The sequence below is a fragment of the Cyrtonyx montezumae genome, unplaced genomic scaffold (assembly GCF_038088225.1).
Source record: "Cyrtonyx montezumae isolate F1298 unplaced genomic scaffold, pur_monq_1.0 scaffold_29, whole genome shotgun sequence".
In the NCBI taxonomy this organism is placed as follows: Eukaryota; Metazoa; Chordata; class Aves; order Galliformes; family Odontophoridae; genus Cyrtonyx; species Cyrtonyx montezumae.
In genome coordinates, this window is record NW_027072033.1 from 4,678,946 (window position 1) to 4,698,913 (window position 19,968).

Consider the following 19,968-nt stretch of genomic DNA (forward strand, 5'->3'; position numbering starts at 1 on the left):
GTTATTCTATCTATCTGACACTGGACTTTGGTACTGATGCACCACATTAAGTCCTGCTTTGGCTTAGTATAGCATCTTTTGTAGTCACCTAACTACACCAAATATCAAACTAGACACCTTGTAGTACATCTTTGCTGTGCAGGTATAAATGACTATACATAATGCACCGGAACAGAAGGCAAAATAAATAGATGTAGCAAGGATGCACAGCAAAGCAGAAAGAACATCAGCTCGTGCAATGGTCATGCATTTAAGTCAATAATGTGCAAGTCACCTCCATTTAACTGAAGTGCTGCAAAAACTCACCCTTTGAAGAAGAAATGAGGCAGTTTTAAGTACAATTTATGTCCTTTTGGCTTTGTTGCAAAGCATGACAGCATGCTTTGACAGCAGCTTAAATAAAAATAATGTGAAAGAATTTAGTAACTCCATGGGCAGCTCTATACCAAAGACAGAAATATCAGATTCTGTCCAAATGCCAAAGCTAAGGATTAATATATTAAATTCTATAAAACTGAACCAAACCAAGATGAGAATATTTCTCAGCCAGAGGGGGTTTAAAACTTGTTGTGTTTTGTTGAAGCTTCTCTTACTGCCTGGTGCTTGAGGGAGAGATAGAAAGAAGAGGAAATTATGGAAAACTGTTCAGTATGAGAAAGATAAAAGCAGGGTCACCTCACCTGCATGACTAAACACAGAACACAAGTGAGTAACTGAAGCCATCACCTCTGCCAGTCCTTTCAGTTTCCAGCCTCAAGGTCAGTCTTTGGTTGGGAAACCATTTCCAACAATAGCACAGCTGTTTCTGTGAACAGTTTGCACGTCTCAGCTCCTGATGTGCAAGATATTCTTTGGGTATTTTTTGCCACCATGGTAGAGAGGGCAACCTAGCAGTAGGTCCACCTCTTCTCCTGGTACCCACAGCCCTTCATGTTTATGAAAGTACCCTCCTGCTGTGGAAAGAGTTTTGTACCACCACACCATGTAGACAAATATTTATTTCACCGCTGAATGCATCACAGTGTGCTACAATGGATTGTGTCACCTTGAAGTGTTTGGGTCTTGAAAAGGGTTTTGAGGGATAACCTGTCCACTTGTGATGTAGGGATTCAGGTTGAGAATAACATCTAGTGACAAGAGCAGACAAGTTTCTGGTACAAATATGAAACTATTTTCCTGTAAGTGCATTCAGAAAGGAAGCAACAGAAGTGTTAACACCACATTTCACTGTCCTGTGAATATATTTCGGAGAGAATAGGTGGTTCCTGCAGACCACTGAAGATAACTTTCAGACTCAGATGCTTGAGAAGCTAATCACAGAATCATAGAATCACAAATGTTGGAAGAGAGGCATGCAACTGGACCTTGTTTGTACAAGAAAAAGACTGGCTGTGGATGTGAAGGTTGGTGGCAGCCTTGGCTGCAGCAACCATGAGATAGTAGAGTTCAGGATCCTGGGCGATATAGGGCAATAAGTAAGATTGTTGGACTTGAGGTCAGCCAATGCTGACCTCTTTAAGGACCTACTTGAAGGTATTGCATGTGCTAGAACACGGAAAGTTAAGGGAGCTCAAGAGAGTTGGTTGACATTCAAGAACTACTTCCTCTAAGCTCTAAGTGCATTCTTGTGAACATGAAATCAGACAAAGGTGTCAGAAGACCAAACTGGTAGCCTTCTGTGTTGTCAAGATTGGCTGGGCAGATGGGAGAGCAGTGGATGTTGTGTACCTTGACTTCAGCAAGGCTTTTGGCATTGTCCCTCCTACACCTCGAGAGGAATCTTCAGACTCATCAGCACAGATTAGGGTCTGACCTGCTGGAAAGGAACTCTGTAGAGAAGAACCTGGGTGATCTGATGGATAACAAGCTGACCATGAACCAAGAAGGCCAGTGGTATTATGGGGTGCATTAAAAGGGCATGGCTATCACGTTGAGGAAGGTGATCCTCCCCTTCCAGTCTGCCATGGTGAGGCCACATCTGGAGCACTACATCTATTTCTGGGCTCCTCAGTTCATGAAAGACAGGCATCTGCTAAAGACAGTCCAGTGGAGGGCCACAAAGATGATCAGGTGCCTTGTGCACCTCCATTACAAGGAAAGGCTTAGAGTGCTGGGAATGTTCAGTCTGGAGGAGAGAAGGCTGAGAGGAGATCTTCTCAACACTTACAAATATCTGAAGGGTGGGTGTGTGGGTAAGTGGATAAGGCCAGGCAGTAGGACAAGGGATATTGCACACAAATTGGAAGACAGGAGTTTCCATTTGAACATGAGAAAAAAAATCTTTAGTATAAGAGTAACAGAGCATTGGAACAGGTTCCCCAGAGAGGTTGTGGTATCTCCTTCTCTGGAGACTTTCAAAACCTGCCTGGTTAGTTTCCTGGGCTGTTTATTCCAGGGAACCTGCTTTAAAAAGGGAACTTGCTTCAACAGGGAATCTTGCTTCTCCAGAGATCCCTTTCAATCTCTAAGTTGATTCTGTGAAACAGCAACATGGTTTAGAAGCAGAACTTTACGGTAATAACAGATACATCAATCTGTATTTAAGCAGGATGTACTTGAAGGGTTTTGGTCTTGTTTTAAATAGCAAAGGATCTCTGGTGTTTCCTTACTTTGGATGCATCTTATTTCCCAGATGCTTGTTCATGTATCTTTGATTCATTTGATTGCCACCACCACTTCTCATTGCCATCTCTATTTTGATCTTTCAGCAGTTGACAAGTACCTAAATATGGAAGGATTTTCTCACACGTGCAATGGAATAGTCATTAATTTGTACTAATTTTCCATGATCTGTCCTTTCAAAATCAGAAGCTTAGTAAAAAAAAAAAAAAAAAAAAAAAAAAAAAAAAGAGCTCTTTGCAGCCTGATGCCAGCAAAACTGCACCTGTTTGGATTCTTGTGCTTTGATGAAGAAGGAAAGAACAGAATTATTATGCACTCCATCACTGGTTAAATAGATGATGAAGGCTTAAAATAGCCCACCAGTCACAGAAATGGCTACCAGATCAAACCTGCAGTAACTAGTTATGGATGTGAATCGGATGGAGTAACAACCATGACATCAAAGTTGTTTCTTTTAGGTTGTTATGATCAAGGTTTTCACAAGGTTTTATGAATTCTGCACAGGTTAGACCAGCAGTCCCTGAAATTTAGATTTCAGCTGGGATTGAATTTCATCAGCTCCAGAAGATTTCAAGTGATTTTTCAAGTTGCTCAAAAGCCTTGTTTCTGTAATTCTGTGGTTTAAATACTGCTGTGGTTTGCTTTTAAAATAATTTACGGTTCTCACGTTCACACTTCTATACTTCAGTTTTCACTGAAGGGTTCATGTGAAATTGATTATCTAAAACTGCCTTCCAGGTTTTTCTTTCATAATACATGGTAGCACATAACTAGACTTTCATAAAAAAATGAGGAATTTGCAATACAATCCAAACCTCTCAGAAGAAATGACGTAAATGATCTGTGTGGCATTTATAGTGATGAATGACACAGTATTTAAAAACATGGAGATTTAAAAATACCAGGTTTCAGGAGACTTCAAACTTACAGCCTGAGAAAGTGCTTGGTGCAAGTCTTCTTGACAGCTAAATTTGGCTGCACGAATGTGCTCCTGGAAAAATAGGATAAATCAATTATAATTAATTCACAAGTGTTAACAAGTTCTGCTGTATGATTTCAATAGTATTCACCTGGGATTGTTCTCATACGGCTCATGCAGATGTGTTTATTTCTAAGTTAAACTCTGACAGTTGAAGCAGACCCCATTCCCACCTCACCACAGTAAGTGGGCTCAGGCTGAGGTATGGGCAATGGGGGCAGTTCACCCTTTAGCACTGGTCAGCATCAAGGTGCACTTCATGTAGAAATTAAGAAGATGTGATGGCACACCTGAGGCCCTACTGAACAACATGCCACAGAAATCTGTCTGAAGTGAGGCTGTGGTAGGTTTACAAGAGAAGGGTTCAAGACATTCTCACAGGTCAAAATCTGTGTAATTTTTTATTAACAGAGATCACAGGAATATTCACAAAGAGTTTTTAGCATAATCATAATTACAAGCTGTGCTTTTTGGCTCAAGTAACTCATTAATTGTGTGAAAAGGAGCTGCAAGCCAGCTCTTCTTTGAGGAAATTATGTGGTAATGATAAGCTGCCTAATCCTTCAGGAGAACAGTCCATTTTGCAGAACAGATAATTTCCATGTAGTTGAAAGAACACCATGAAAGCCACTTGAAGACTGGCAGCTGACTACCCTATATAGAGAGGGGTTTTTGTTATGTGTCTGCCAGCTAGTCTCGGCTATCAGCCTAATAACTCTCTCAGTGCCTTGTAACAGCTCTACACAGACTCATTCAGAACCCTTGATCACACCAGAAAGAGAATGAGACCTCCATACTCATGCAAGGAGGAAAGAGACCAAAGCATCTGCTTTTGTGAAAGCAAATCTATATAGCTGCTAACAACGCTTTACAGCAGCATCAGTGATGACATGAATACCAGAAGTCTGAATAGAGTTTCTCCTCTGGATGCTCTTTTTCATTAGTCAGCAATGGATTGGCTTCATGTAAGCTGCAGCTGCTGTGGGTATGTGTGGGTAATAGATAGCTGTCAAAGTGTGTAGGGGGGCAAAAATCTTAGGAAGCTGTGGCATTTGTTGGAAGCTGCTGAGAATTGAGGTTTGCTGGAATCCAGCCAACCTACGAGGTTTGTTGTTCTCTTGTGAAAGGTGCATGTGTTAAAATGGAAATAATCAGGAGTAAGATGGCTTCAATCAAAAAGAGTACTTTCCCTTTTAGCAAAGGCAAGACAGGGCAGTAAAAGGGAAGAAAGCCTATGGTTGGCACAGAGGTATAACAGAACTGTGCAAGGTGTCCTATGTGCTCATACAGCTCTACTGGCAAAGCCCGTTCACCAGGAGTGCAAGCTGAAGCTCTCTAAGGATCTGTGGTATGTCTGGATTATCCCTTCCTTTGAAGTGTCTTGGAGCCAAACAAGTTAGGAAGCTCTAGACTGTTCTGCAAGAAAAATCCAGTACTACAGGAAGGAAAGTGCATTTCTGATGGCTGTCTTTCAGCCATGAAGATCATAATGATTAGTTCCTAGAGTCAGTTCAGCACTTGGTCAACAAAATGCTGAAAAATCATAAGGGAATGAGCCTTTGCAGTTTCTCTGACACCATCAATGATCAGATGGTATGAGTCTTTTGTGGTGCTAGTGATATAATTTCCTGAAGGTGCAGTTCAAGAGGTGTTTAAGTGCATTTGTAGCATTTCAGAGGGCAGCGCTGTAAACCCAGTGAGAGCAGTTTTGGGGAAAAGCTTTAAAGTCTGTATGCCAAAAGAAAGAGCCTGTGTGCATTGAGGTGGAAAGTGGGAGCCAAAGAATACCAAGATGAAGTGGACCGGTGTTCAAATTAGGAAGACTGTCATAAAAGCCCCATAGCCATTCTTTTGAATTTGGAAAGCATCCATAATGAAATTAAACAGAAAAAGAATATTTAAGCAGCAGCGAAAGTTCAAGAGAGAAGGTTCTTAAATGATAATTTTCTAAACGATCCTTTGTGAGTTTCATACTGATGTTGTAAATTCTCAGTAGATTCTCTCTTGCTACCAGTTTTTCCACGTCACAGACAAATAAGCAGAATTACTACAAAATAAAACGAAAACATTCTGATGAGTGCATGGACTACATCTGCATACACAGTACCTATAGCACTAGGGTTTAAATGTAACACTGTAAACTTTCACCTGCTGTTTAAAGATCCTGATCTTTTATTTATTTATTTATTTATTTTTGGTATACAATGTACTCTCAGTGGTTTACATTAGATAAGAAGGCAATTGTAGTTCACAGTTTTACAATAATACCTGCTTTTACTCAAAATTAAGAAGCAGCACAAACAAATATAGCTATCTTCAAAGTACACGATTCGTGATCATGGAGATCCTGGAAACTATACTTACCTGACAGGATTATCTGCAAGGCACAATACAATGCAAGAGTAAACTCCATTGTATCTAAATTAAGAACTCCAGAACACCTTACACAGAATGTTAGTGGATGTGGCAGCTCACCGGAAGAGTTATTCTCCATTGTCATAGTCAGAAGAACATTGTATCTAAAAGGTAAAAAGAAAGTCCAAAGTCTTATTGTGGGTTTTCTGAAAGTGGCCATGTGCTCTTGTTATGACTCATGTTCCTACACAGACTAGCAAAATTATGACCTGCCATCTATAATGGAAATAAAACTGGAGATGCTTTCAAGAGAAAAGCTGGCATAATCCAAGCAACCTTAGTCGTGAGTAGCCCTTAGAAATGTGGTTGCTAGTAGACATTCTCATTTCTCTATCAGTGACCATAGAACAACGGAAAGTGGACACAGAAAAGCAATGAAGGCTCAGTATGGGGATATATTCCCTTTCATTCATCATGAGATTTTATTTGTCCTCCAGTATGGTTAAAGACACTGTCAAAAAAAGTGTTCGGGCAGAGAAATGTGATGAAGACAAACCAAAAAAAAAAAAAAAAAAAAAGAAAAAGAAAATACACTTTTTCATATTGGAGAGATCAAACTATAAAATGTTGAAATGATCAAACTGAATTGCATGGAGAGAATGCTTTAGAGGCTTTAAGGTCCCTGAGTGGATGGAGAGAAGACACTATATTTTCATAAGGCATTTGATTCACAGTAACCTGGACAAACTGTCGAATTTTGAGTTGAACATGTTCATGCCACACTGCATACTGAACTGTCTCAGTGGCAGAACTCAAAGTGCTGTAGTGAATACAGCTACACCTGGCACGTAGCTGGTCACCAGCAGGGATCTCCAAAGCTCAATTTGAGGACCAGGACTTAAGGGTGCAGGAGTTGAATGCAAGTTTGATTATACTAAACTAGGAGGTGCTATTGACTCTCTCAAGGAATGAGAAGCCTTGCAGGGGGATCTAGATATACTGGAGGACTGAATAACCAGCAGTGGCATAAAGTTCAACATTGGGAAATGCTGGGTGCTGCACCTGGACCATTGCTAGACGTGGATACAGACTGGGGGAGGGCTGTCAGGGGAGCAGCTCCTCAAAAAGTGACCTGAGGCTGCTGGTCAACAGCAGGCTCAACAGAAGCCAGCAATCTGCCCTGGCAGCCACGAGAGCTAGTTGCATTTTGGGTTACATTAAGCAGAGCATAGCCAGCCTGTCAAAGCAGATAATTCTCCTACTATATATAGCTTTGGTGCGGTCTCACTTTGAATACTGCATGTAGTTCTGGGCTCCATAATATGAAATGTAAAGGACAATAAAATGAAATGAAAAGACAATAAAACTGGTAAAAGAGTTGGAGGGCATGTTGTCTAGTTTTGAGAAAAGGAGACCAAGAAGCAGTCTTACTGCTCTGAAAATTCCTGAGGAGGGAGAGTGGGAATGGGGGTGCTGGTCTTTGCTCTGTGGTCACCAATGACAAGACATAAGGGAATGGCACAAATTTGCACCAGGGAAGGTTCAGAAGGGACAATTGGAAAAATATCTTTACCATGCTGGCAGTGAAATGCTGGAACAGGCTTCCTAGGGAGGTGGTTGATGCCTCTTAGCTGTCAGTGTTTAAAATGCATTTGGTTAATGCCGTCATTAATATACCTTTTGATTAGCTCTGAAGTGGTCAAGCAGTTGGACTAGGCAATCCTACTACTATCAAGATCCTATTCAACTCTACTCCTCTGCTCTGCTCTATGTAAACATATAATTAAACTAAACTGAGGTTAATTTTTGTTGTTGCAGTTTTGTCTCAATATGTGAAAGCTTTTTATACTTAGAAATATATGAAGATTTTTCTGTTACCTCTGTAAAGTCTAATGAACAGAATAGAACCTCTTGACAAATCCAAGATTTTGGAATCAGTTAAGTTTGGTGGAAGAAATAAAAGGTTCACTTGAGATAGAAAATTGGAGATTTTGAAGTTGTCATCAGATTTTTAGGTGATTAAGTTCTAATTGCATAGTAATTGATTCTTATCTTTATCTTAAAAGGTATCATTTCAATGAGTAAATGCAGTCATATTGACATATGATACGACAAATACTTGATGGGCATTTTATATTAAATGAATTTTAAGAAGACAAAGATACTAAATTAAACTATGCATTCCCCTTCCTTCACTGAGAATTAGCACTAGAGGGAATGAATACAACTTACCTATTAGGGAAGGTTTACTGATAAAAAAATACACCAGTCATAGAGGAAAAAGAGCTGTATTGGCTCAAAATATTATTTTGAAAATTTATTAATGAGAGCAGTGTTGCCAACAGCCAGCAGCATGGAAACCTGAAACAATCCACAGGGCCTGTGTGTTTCTGAGGCAACATCATATCAGCCCTGAAGGGTGGTTACCACTCAGTATCTGAATATTTTAAGTTACACAGCATGCTAGTTGTACATAGCCAGAGGACCAAACTAGTGAAATCCATCAAGATTGCCACAGAGGCTGATTCAGGCTCGTCTCTCTCACAAATGGTCTGTCTGTTTCTCTCTTGCATTATTTATATATTTTTTTCTTCCATTTCAGGAAAATTAAGCAGCATCTTCACTGCTGTCACATAACCTAAACAAAGCAGAGAGCTTGCATCAGCCCCTTCTATAGAGGCTACTTACAGCTTTAATACTTTTCCCTTATTGGCATTTGGATCTTATCACCAATTACCAGAGGCTGTGACCTGTCTTCGAGGATGAAAAATGGATCTTTGCTTTAGGAACAATGGAAGGAGAGCATTTGAGGAAAGTGAAGTATAGGAAAAAATGAATAGTAGGGGAAAGAAGGTTTAGTTTTAAGTTGCTTTCCTTGTAACACAGCATAGCATTTTACGTTATTTAACTGTAGCAAATTGCAGAATTATATAAAGGGAGTACTTTTTCATTTACTGTGCCATCGGTCTGTGGAACTCACTGCCCAAATATTTATTAAAGATATGAGCATACCAAGATAAACAAATTCCAAGACAATAAACTTGTGGTAAATCTTATGTACTATACACTTTTCACTCCTCAGCTTTTTACTTGGGTTGCCTCATAAGGACCAGTAATACGGTCTTCAAATGAGCATCTGGTACCCAATTTTGTTGTATCTTCTAACATCTTAACGAATGTCTGAAGACAGAATTATTTATTTGCAACAGGCTGGAATTAACTATATCTCGTCTATGAAAATATACTTCAGAGGCAGATTCAATATAAGAGTGCTGGATAGAGAGAAAAAGATATAGGAGGAATCCCTGGGAGAATTGTTTAAAGCTATGGGGGTGGGAACGTAGAAATAATGAAGGTTACACTTATAACAAAGAGGCAATCCCACCAGAGCATAGAAGCTAAAGTTCTCTTTATCCATGGGTTTGGGTCCACTGTCACTATATTCCTCCCATTCCATATTCTCTGGGATCCTCACTGATGTCCGAGTGCCTTCAAGTCTCAATCCAGCTTGGTTGCTTACCACTGCCAAATAATATTCTCAGCTACTTTTCATCTCATGCCCCTTAAGCTACCAGCTGTGAAGAACAAAGAATGTGTCAGCGTTTGTTTCAATCCATACTTGGGATGCATGAACAGTGTCCTGACCTTACCCTGCAGCTTTTGCTGTAGATAAAACCCATGCACTTTTGTTAACCACATACCCACTCCTTTTTTCAAGATCTCTTGGAGCTCTTTGATGTCTTTTCAGTCCTTGATCCACTACAATTTATGTAACAGCACTTTTTTAGTTTTCAGGGAACAGGCAAACCAGTCTAATCGTGTCAGATTTGTATGTCTGCATCTATCTATCTATCTATAAGAATCTAGACTGGAATATGGACTTAAGAGTTAAAGAATCAGAAATTATTGGAATTGAATCAGAAAGAATTCTGTGGAATCCCGAGTCTCAATAACTTCATTTTACTCATTACATAATTATTTCCTTAACTTTACACAATTTTACTTACAGATTTCTGATTAGCCTCATCATCATTTTCTGCAATTTCTTCTGATTTTAACAGGTCTTTTTTGAATGCAAATAATCTGAATTGGATACCATATTCGGTGTGATTTGGTATAATGGCTTGAGTATTGCACTCCATCAGCTGGAATTACCTCTCTTCTTTCATTACTGCTTAAAAGCACATTCACCACTGGCTGTGAACTAGATTGCAGGAAAAGATTAAAAGGCAAGTGAGCTTTGTAATGCAGTGATCCCTTGTCTTGACAAGAGAGCCATCATTGGTACAGCCCTGGGGACATGAAAGTCAAGACAGTTCCATGTAAGTGGCACAATCCAGCTACTGCTTAGGTTAATCAAAGACAAGAGACAGTGATAATCTTATACAATCTATCAAATGCTACCAAACTCACATAGTTAAATGCATTGCAAGAGCACCTGGTAGTTTACAATGTACTTGCTGAATAGAAGATAAGGAAAAGTTTCCATCTCATCTTTAGGTAAGGTAATGATGCTTGGAAACATATAAACACTGACTTGGCCTCTGGCATCAAGTCCGTCTGCATAAGGGAGCTGCCCTGTACCAGACAGTTCCATAATCACACTGGACTCCCTCTTCATTTCACTGTTCATGTAAATCCAAAATACAGACTATAATACTTGGCTGAAATCCTGACCAATGACAAAAGAGAACATGTAATTTGTATAATGTTCTCTTCTTTGTTAAAAAAAAAAAAAGAAAAAGAAAAATATATTTGCAGCTAGTTGTTTCTTCACCAACAGCCTAGAGGTTAAGAATAAGAGCTGTGGAAAAACAGAATTCATAGAGAACTGACTAACTGATAGTGCATCTTAATTAACATTTCCATGAGTGAAAAATTTTGAAAAAATATCTTATTTTGTGTATCATTCACTTTCAAGTCAGTACTCACTTCTTCTCCACACAGGATTGTCTGATCCTGTTGTACTTTTCTTCAGGGCAGAAAAACAATGATTTACTAATGCACATTTTACACAGACAGGAAGATTTCACTTGTGAAAAGGAAGGGGAAAAAAAAGGTGATATACCAAGGTAGATGAATAGATGTTTTAGCATAAAATATTAATGATAAAACCTAAATTTTTTAGAGACTTGCAAAGCCACTAGATCAAACTCATATTAAAGTATATGATAGGAGAATGCAGTTTCAAATGTATTTGGCTTTTTTTACTGCTTTACCCCATTTACTGCTAGCCAGGACTGAATCTGAATTTCCTTGAGAATCACTAATGACTTGTCTTGTAAATTCTGACTATACTGTTTATCATAGTGCTCAAGACTGAAGAAATAATAAGAAAGATCTGTCAAGGCTGAAACTGCTGAACTCAAGGCAACATTAATTTTCCAGTGTGTTTTGCTGTTCTGAAATCCTGTCTGTGTAGCAGTCATTACTTTTGCTGGGAGACAAAGATAGGTTAAACAAAGACTACAGAGCAGGCCTACCAGAAAGTGGCTGCTAACAACACAGCAGCCCATAATAAGAGTTGTTTCTGCATCGTCTGATCACAGTATGACTGCATAAACTTTTGCTAGCAACCTTTTTTTTCCATACACCTATCATATCCCTCAGCCTTGTACTGTAATCTGTGTGGGAATAATCTGGAGTAGACAGAAGCCAATTTTCTGAAATATTTTTCCTTTTTCCCCACAGTGTTTTTTAATAGTTACAACAGTGGTTATTGGCAGAAGTATGAACAAGATGTCTTTAAAATTCTGTACCTGAAAAGATGCAGGGATAAGCAAAGTTGTGTGAAGTATGTCAGTTTGCCTTAATGAGCACATGTGTGAGTCCCCATGTGCAGTGCTGAGCTCCAAGTTTGCATCTGGAAATTCAGGGCCATGAAGGCTGAAGCAGATCTGAAGATCCAAGGGCTCAGCAGTGCGGTTTGCCCAGCCATGCTTAAGGGTGAATCAGGCAGGAGCTGCTGGCAATAAGGAATAAGATGGTCCTTACTGGCAGTCTGTCTCAAAAGCTTCTCTTTGCTGTATGCATCTGTGGCAGCTCAAGGATTGCAGTACTAGTGACAAACATGGGATGTGAATGCATGATAATGAAAATCCCCCCAGGTGCAACAATACTGTCTTCTGTAGACAGCTCCAGGCACCTGATGGTTCTGCTGTGGATGAGACTACCAAAGGAGCAGCATTCTGGAGTCTCTCCTTTCTTCCCAGGAGAAGAAGCTGTCTGTTACTCTTCTCACTCAGCCCAGGATTAACGGCAATATTTTATTCTTTGCTCTATTTTATTAACACATGTAAATCTAAAAGGCCTCTATAACTATCAGAGCCCGTTTTAAAATGCAAATAGTGTGTCTGCATGTAGCAAGAGCAGAGAGAGAGAGAGAAACAAAAGAGGAACCAAAGGAAAGCAAGCAGGTTCAAATCTCACACCAAGGTCCTTGCTTCCACTCTAAAACTTAGGCACAGATAGAAGGGCTGCTCCAAAAGTAATGCCTCTTCTTTTATGATGTTGACCCACAATATCAGAGTTGGATGTTGATTCTATGGCAGCAGAGGTTTACCATATGATGAAACTGAGAGCTACAAAATTAACAAAGGGTTGACCAAAAACATAATTCTTTGTTTATAGTGGGAATTTTATGTTACCAACAAGTAGTTTGAAGGAACCATATACTAAATGTGAATGCTTGTACTCTTATGTTTATTTATTTCACTTTCTGTCAGAATAGACTCTGAATTTATTAATACTTTTAGCTCTATGTGTGTGTACATTTCTCACTGGGACTTCAGACCTCAGACCATGCGCTCGCTAATCTCAACCTTAATAATTCCAAATATGCTGGCATTACTTAAACTAATTTCTCCGAATCAATCTGGATTCTCCAGATCAGTTTGACTTTTGCACTTGCTCTGGGTGCACATTTGGCTCTTTTCACAAGTAAAAGCATGACACATGTTCAATGCATAATGATCATGATACAAGATATTGATCATGTTACAAGATAAGTGCATAATACATGAGTTAGTTTAACTGCACTGTGGTGTTTATACTTAGAAGGGAAGCAGAAAAAAAAACACACCACTATCATGGGTAGAAAACAGTAAGCAGAACTTCTCTTAGCTTAAGAAGTTCATGGAGAAGGGGAAGAATGGCATCCCTATAAGTAGCACTGCTGAAGCATTCAGCAAAGCTAGCATTTACAAGATGTGGGCTAGCAACATACCCAGCTGACTATTATCATGGCAAGCATACAAGAAACAGATATTCGTATTCTGATGAAATTCTGATCTACAGAAGGTCAGACCTTGATGAAAGACATATGACAACTCCTTTCTTTTTTAGCAAGTTCATGAGGAGACTTCTAATGTTATTGCACAGGATATTCAGTTTTATTACATCAGTGAAAACCTGGGGTTTTAAGATGCACTTTGTCCTGAATGGGGCAGCCTGGCTAAGTATCCATCACTTTTCTCTGCACTGGGAATCTTTGCTGTTTACTTTCCTGAGAGTTACAAAAACCCCAGCACCAGTGACATTCCTCACAGTTGGGAAAATTTATACTGCTATCGTACCATCCTTCTAAAAAGTTTTTAGTCTCCTTAAAGAGAACATAGCTCTGTTACTCATTGTTCTTACTGCACTCTGAACGCTCTGTTCAGAAAATCTGTCAAAGTTATGGGGCACTTTCAGTGAGAGGTGGCCTAGGGACAGAGTTGGTACTTGATGAATTTCACATACATTCAGCTGATGAACCTTGTAGCATGAATACAGACAAAACTTGCCTTAGTGCTAAAACTTCTGACTACCTCCTGCAGTTTTTGTCCTGTGTCTAGATGGAAAGACTTTTATGTTAGAGGCATAAAATCTGAATCAGAGCAGAGTAGCTTACTGAATTACACAGTCCAGGACACATGCATGGATGCACTCATTATCTTCTGTGTGCCTCTTCATGTTGCTTCTCAGCATTTCAACCTCAGAGTCCAGGTAAACTTGTCCAAACACACATTCACAGAGTGTAAATAACATCTGTTGCATTGTGCACACTTTGTGTTGATTATCCTCATTGCTACATCTCTTAAGAACAAAAATTTGAGGTACCAATTCTCTAAATTCCTTGATAAAGACACTCTGCAGGCCTCAAAGGGCAGACCAGAATTCAAATTTATTTTTAGGGTTACAGGTTTTCATACATCAGTGTATCATAGAAGACGACAGTGGCTATTCACTGATTTAGAACTACCTCTGAGTATTCATTCTAAAGCATAATTTTAGATATATCTCACAGAAAAAGAGAGGTGACTAATCAAATTGTAAATGGTACAAATAGTAGAGAGGATATTATCAGCACTTGATCTTGGATAATCTGTGCCCATGCAGCCTCAGAATAATATTAATCAGCCCAACTATGCGAAAGGAAGACCTTCATCTTTGTCAGGCAGTTGTCCCTGGACAGCCTGAAGTGCCTTATAGATAACAAGCAATCACTCATAGACTAGCCTTGATCATTATCTGAAATACTTGATAAATTATAGAATGATTAAAAGTGAAAAATTTCATCACTCACTGCACTGACTCTCCCATGGCTAGTACTTAAATCTACCTCTGAATTTCAAGCAAGTATGTTAAGTTACTCTTGTCTTACTCAGTATTTATTCTGTTGCATTTTCTTATGACTTTGATTTTATCATTTTTCATAGGCTAGTAAGTTTTAAGTGACCAAAACCAGGGTCCTTTGCAGGCAGCCATCATGCCTCTTGCTATTACATAAGCTGTCTGATTTTTTTTTGTAGGCCAGTGCTTCAATCTGTTTTAAATGTGCGATGCTATAATACTCATCATAACAGCTTTTTAATCTGGCAAGAGGACAAAATACATGGCACCAAGCAGCTAAACTTATCCCAGAATTGAGAACGAATATTTAGAAACACTCACTTGTACAGTTACTGTGCTTCTATGGGCAGAATAATATTTTTATACAGCCTTTGTCTACTTCTGGACTGTCTACTGCATTTTTATTGTTTTTTGATTATTTATTCTAATTGTGTAAAAAGAGGAATTTTCTTAAACACAGATATAGTGTTTTTTCTCAGGGTGAATGCCTTTGCATTTGTGTAGACAGATCTGTTCCAGTCCAAACAGGAACTGTTCCACGCATTGCAGTAACTTCAGTTTTTCTCTAGGGCCCTCTTTAGATCTTGCAATAAGTATGGGATTAGATGTCCAGTACTAGACTGAAAATGCTTGGTTCCTAGATTTGAAATGTTGAATGTGAACAAATGCATACTTCGAGTTCAGATAAACCACACACATACAAAAGCCTGCTTTTTGGGCAAGAGAAAGAGCAACTTTGTCCCAGCAGGCTTTATGACAGATCATTTATTCTCATCTTACAATACCCCGTAATTAAAACTAACTTTAATTCAACATAACAATTTGGCAAAAATCAGATCATTAGCTTGGTCTGATCTGTAAAAAAAAAAACCCTATCGCCATGAGCTATAGATCTAACACTTTTAGCACCAGAAACATCTTTAATACAAACTGAATCATTTTCATCCTTAACGCAGACTGCTGGCACTTATATCAAAAAAGCAAATCAGCACAGATAAGGGCACATCTAGCAGCACAGTGATTGTAGTTTTCTATTACAGAATCAAGTAATCATCTTCAAGGTGTTATGGCCATGGCTTCTGCATGGGATTTTAATGTAATGGAAACCACCACAGGCAAGTATTAAATTGGGCCAAATAAAAGAATGGAAGGGATGAGTAAGGATCACTGAGTCCAAATTGTGGCTACTTGTCAGATCACCCAAAATGAGAACATATGTCTGAGATGCTTCTTGAATTTCTGGCAGCTCAGTCTATGGCCACATCCCCAGGGAGTTTGTTCCACTCCCCAACCACATTTAAAAATGTAATCTGTTAATAGGTATGGTATCTAATATTACTGACACTTAAACTTCTATGTGGATAAAACTATGGACACTAGTTCATAATTCATTGAACAAATAGTCCAATGTGATGTGCAAGACATATACTCATCCCGATCTTCACACACACTGTTTCTAAAGGCTCACCTGCTGTTGTTTAGATTAGCAATTTACTATCGTTAGATCCACAGATAAAATGTTCAACATAAAATTCTTTTGAATTTGCAAGCAACAAGAGTTCTAGAATTGGGACTGCCTTTCTTACTTAGGCAAAATCATATGCTTTTAAAGAATAAAGTCTAAACTTTTTTCTTCACTTGAATAAGCTAAGGTTAGAGATCTGAATAATTATTAAAGAAAAATAAGGCATTAAATAAGTGTCTTAAAGATACTTTATTTGAAACAAAAGCTATAAGAGAAGTTACATTAGTAGAAAAGAAATAATTACCACAATTAAAAAGAGATTTTTTATACAGTAGTTATTTCAAAGCCCGAGAAACCTCATAACTACTGAAAAGCGTACAAATATTTGGAAAAAGCCTCTTCTAAAATGAGTAATCATTATCAGCAAAAGAATACCTATTATCAGAAATTCAGGATAAAACTCGTTCACTTAACCACACTAACAATCTTTTTTTTTTTTCTGGTGCTTTCAAAGTCGACATTCTGATTTTTCTGACGTAAAACACTTCACTTTCTCTGGGGTCAAGGGAAATGTAGCAGAAATATTCATCCACTGTGGGAGGAGCAAAAGTAGAGGATTTGCCCAGGATATGACATTGTGTTACATTTTTTCTGAGTATGCCTGTGAAAGAGGTTATTGTCACTTGTGCTTGACAAAAAAGAGAAAATAAATAGATGTGCCTAAAGCAGACAAACAAACAAACATGGGAGTGACCTCTGTTCCTCTGTCTTCCAGAAGCAATTTTTCAAAATGCTTTAAATTCCTTTCTATTATTTCTTTAGGCAGCTGCTAAGATTCTCTACCCAGACTGAATTTTGCTTTCTGTTTTAACTCACATTGATGCACGGAACTACATTACGAGCCTGAATACATTTCTATGGCTTCCTCCCACACACAGATACATACCAACCCTTATGTTCTCTTCACAATGATTCTTGTCTCCACTAAGATCATATGACTTTGATTACTGCAGAATAACATTTTATGTGATACCTAAACACTGCTTTTTATGTATAGTGCAACTTGCCGTAAACAGTATAATTCAAAATATGTGACTTTGATGAGCATTAAATAGTACTTATCAAGATACTTTCTGAGAAAGTCTGATTAATACTGTTTAGTGTATCTTGCAAGTACTTCTTCAAATACTTTCAAGGGCTGCTAAACCATAATTTTGCCTTTGTCAATAGTAAATTATACTTGATGGGTTTAATATTCATACAGCTGTCAGCACTCCTAGTACATCCAAAATCCATCCTGACATGTTCCCAGTTGCATTCATGTCAGAAAGGGAAACAGTATCTCAAAAATGAGGACTGGGACCATAAATCTGATATTCCTGTTACACTAATATCATTTCATTGGCTTATCTGTAAATCAGAATTCACTGGAAGAAAAGCATATCACAAGCAGGCCTTTTCAAATTTTAATTTTTGACCTCTTAAATAAGCAAACCTGTGTTGCACATATCTAAGAAGAATGTTCCTACACAGATAAATATTTAACTAGAGATCAATTTTATTTTCTCTGTGACTGAGTGATTCATTTCCACACTGAAGGGAAACATATAAGCAGCAACTTTTGGCTTGGACATGTCAAGGTCAAGAAAAATTGCAGACTATTAATTGTTGTATTTATAGCACTAGTAAATCTGGTAAAAACTTACCCATTCTTTATACATTGAAACAGGAACTTCCTCTGTGAGTAAAAGTGCCCATGGAAATCTCATGGTGTGCATTCACGCAGAAGGTCAGAGAAACTGGTTAAAGAATGTTCTTTTGGCTTTCCAATCCATGCCTCAGCTCATCAGGTACTACATAAAGAGATCATAGTGCTAACTCATTCTGGATGATGATGTAACCATAAATGCAGGGGTTAGAAGTAGTATTTAATATGTGAATAAGCCACTAGGGGGGAAGATCTCTAAATAGTGGTCAGTTGAATATCTTATTAGGAGCACAACTGGGTGGCTATGTTGAAAAATAGTGTTATGGAGCTGAGAATTTTCTCTATCAAATTGTGTTTATATCTGTTGTGGTTTCCATATTCAGAGAAATAGATAGGAGGCATTACTTTTGGAGTAACCTATATATGGTCTCTGTGAGTGAACAAACTAAAAAACCTCATTAAGGTGTCTTATAACAGTAAGAAATTTACAAGCATATGCCTAAAAGTTAATAGTCAAAGGACAGCTGTGCAAGGGAACTGAACTTATTTACAGAAAAGCTATATGAGGATTTGCCAAGCATGGTTTAGAGATCATTCTGCATTCTTGAAGCACAAAGTTTTAAGAGTATAAGCATAAAGTTTAAGATGTAGATTTCTGAAGCACATTTTTTATTTCCCACTTGAGTGTCCCATCAACCGCACCCCAAACTCTACCAGATTTCATTGTTGCTTACAAAAACAGGTATGAAAACGTCTTGTGAGACCAGGCTAAGCTCCTGAGACAGGCTGTCACCGCAGAGTCAGACAGGACTCCAACCTACTGACAGGAGGTCAACACCTATTCAGGCTGCTTTAAATCTTCTTCCTGCAGCTGTGGTCTGTTTTCTACATGACAGATAAACTCACATTGACTGCCATTTACATCCAACCCTTTCCATCCATCTGCCCATCTGTGACAGCTCTTCAAGTCTGTTGGGACTCTCATCTATGCCTAAACGTCCTCCTGTATGGAGCAGCTTTTTGAAGATAAGAAGGATTTTAAATGAAAAAAAAAAAAAAACAACCAACAAAAACAAACTATGATATGAAGGTGGCATCTTTAGAATGTAAAATAGGATTCTCAGCTAGTCAAAGGAAGTCTAGCAGATCTCTCTTCAGCAAAGTACAAGGTTTTGCTCTTGGGTTGAGGTAATCCTGGCTACATTTACAAAGTGAGAGAAGTCCTTGTGAGAAGCCCTGTTGAGAAGGACTTAGGGGTCCTGGTTGATGAAAACCTTAATTTGAGCCAGCAGTGTGTGCCTGAAGCCTGGGAGGCCAATTACATCCTGGATTCCATCAGAAGTATGGATTTCCAACAGGGACATGGAGGTGATTGTCCCTCTCTACTCTCCCATCATGAGACCCCATCCAGAGTACTGCACTCAAGTCTGGGGCCCCCAGCGTAGGAAAGATGTGGAGCTGCTGAAGAGGGTCCAGAGGAGGCCACAAAGATGATGGAGTACTGGAACACCTCTCCTGTTAGGATAGGCTGAAGGAGCTGGGCTTGTTCAGCCTGGAAAAGAAAAGGTTGTAGGGAGACTTCATTGTGGCCTTGCAATATTGAAAGGGAGTTTATAAACTCAAGGGAAATCAACTATTTATATGAGTAGATAGTGTTAGAACAAGGGGAAATGGTTTTAAACTAAGGGAAGGGAGATTAAGATTACATGTCAGGGGCAAGTTTTTTAGTGAGAGACTGACAAGCGATGTGCTAGCACTTGTTGCCCAGAGATGTTGTAGATGCCCTGTGCATTGATGGTATTTAAGGCGAGGTTGGATGGGGCCATGGGCAATCTAATGTAGTTCTTGATGTAGGGGCTGGCAATCCTGCAACCCTGCAGGGGGGTTGGAACTTGTTAGCCCTTGAGATCCCTTCCAAGCTAAGCAAGAAAAAAAACAAAGTCTGATGGACTAGAACCAGGAAGGGTTCACAGACACCTCTTTTTTACCTCAGTGTGCCTCTTCAGCAGCAAGATCCAGCTCTTAGGCTTGGCTCCAGGCAACCCAATGGTCTTCTGTACATGTACTCCTACCCCATAACAACCTGTTGCAGCTCTTCTCCCTTATTTATCCTGCTTCATGGCAGAAAGTTCTGCTTCCTTTCCAGAGTACTCCCACACTGTCTGAAAAACAGTGTAGGAAAAAAGGAAGCTTAACAAGAACACTAAAAATCCCATCCTTCCTGCC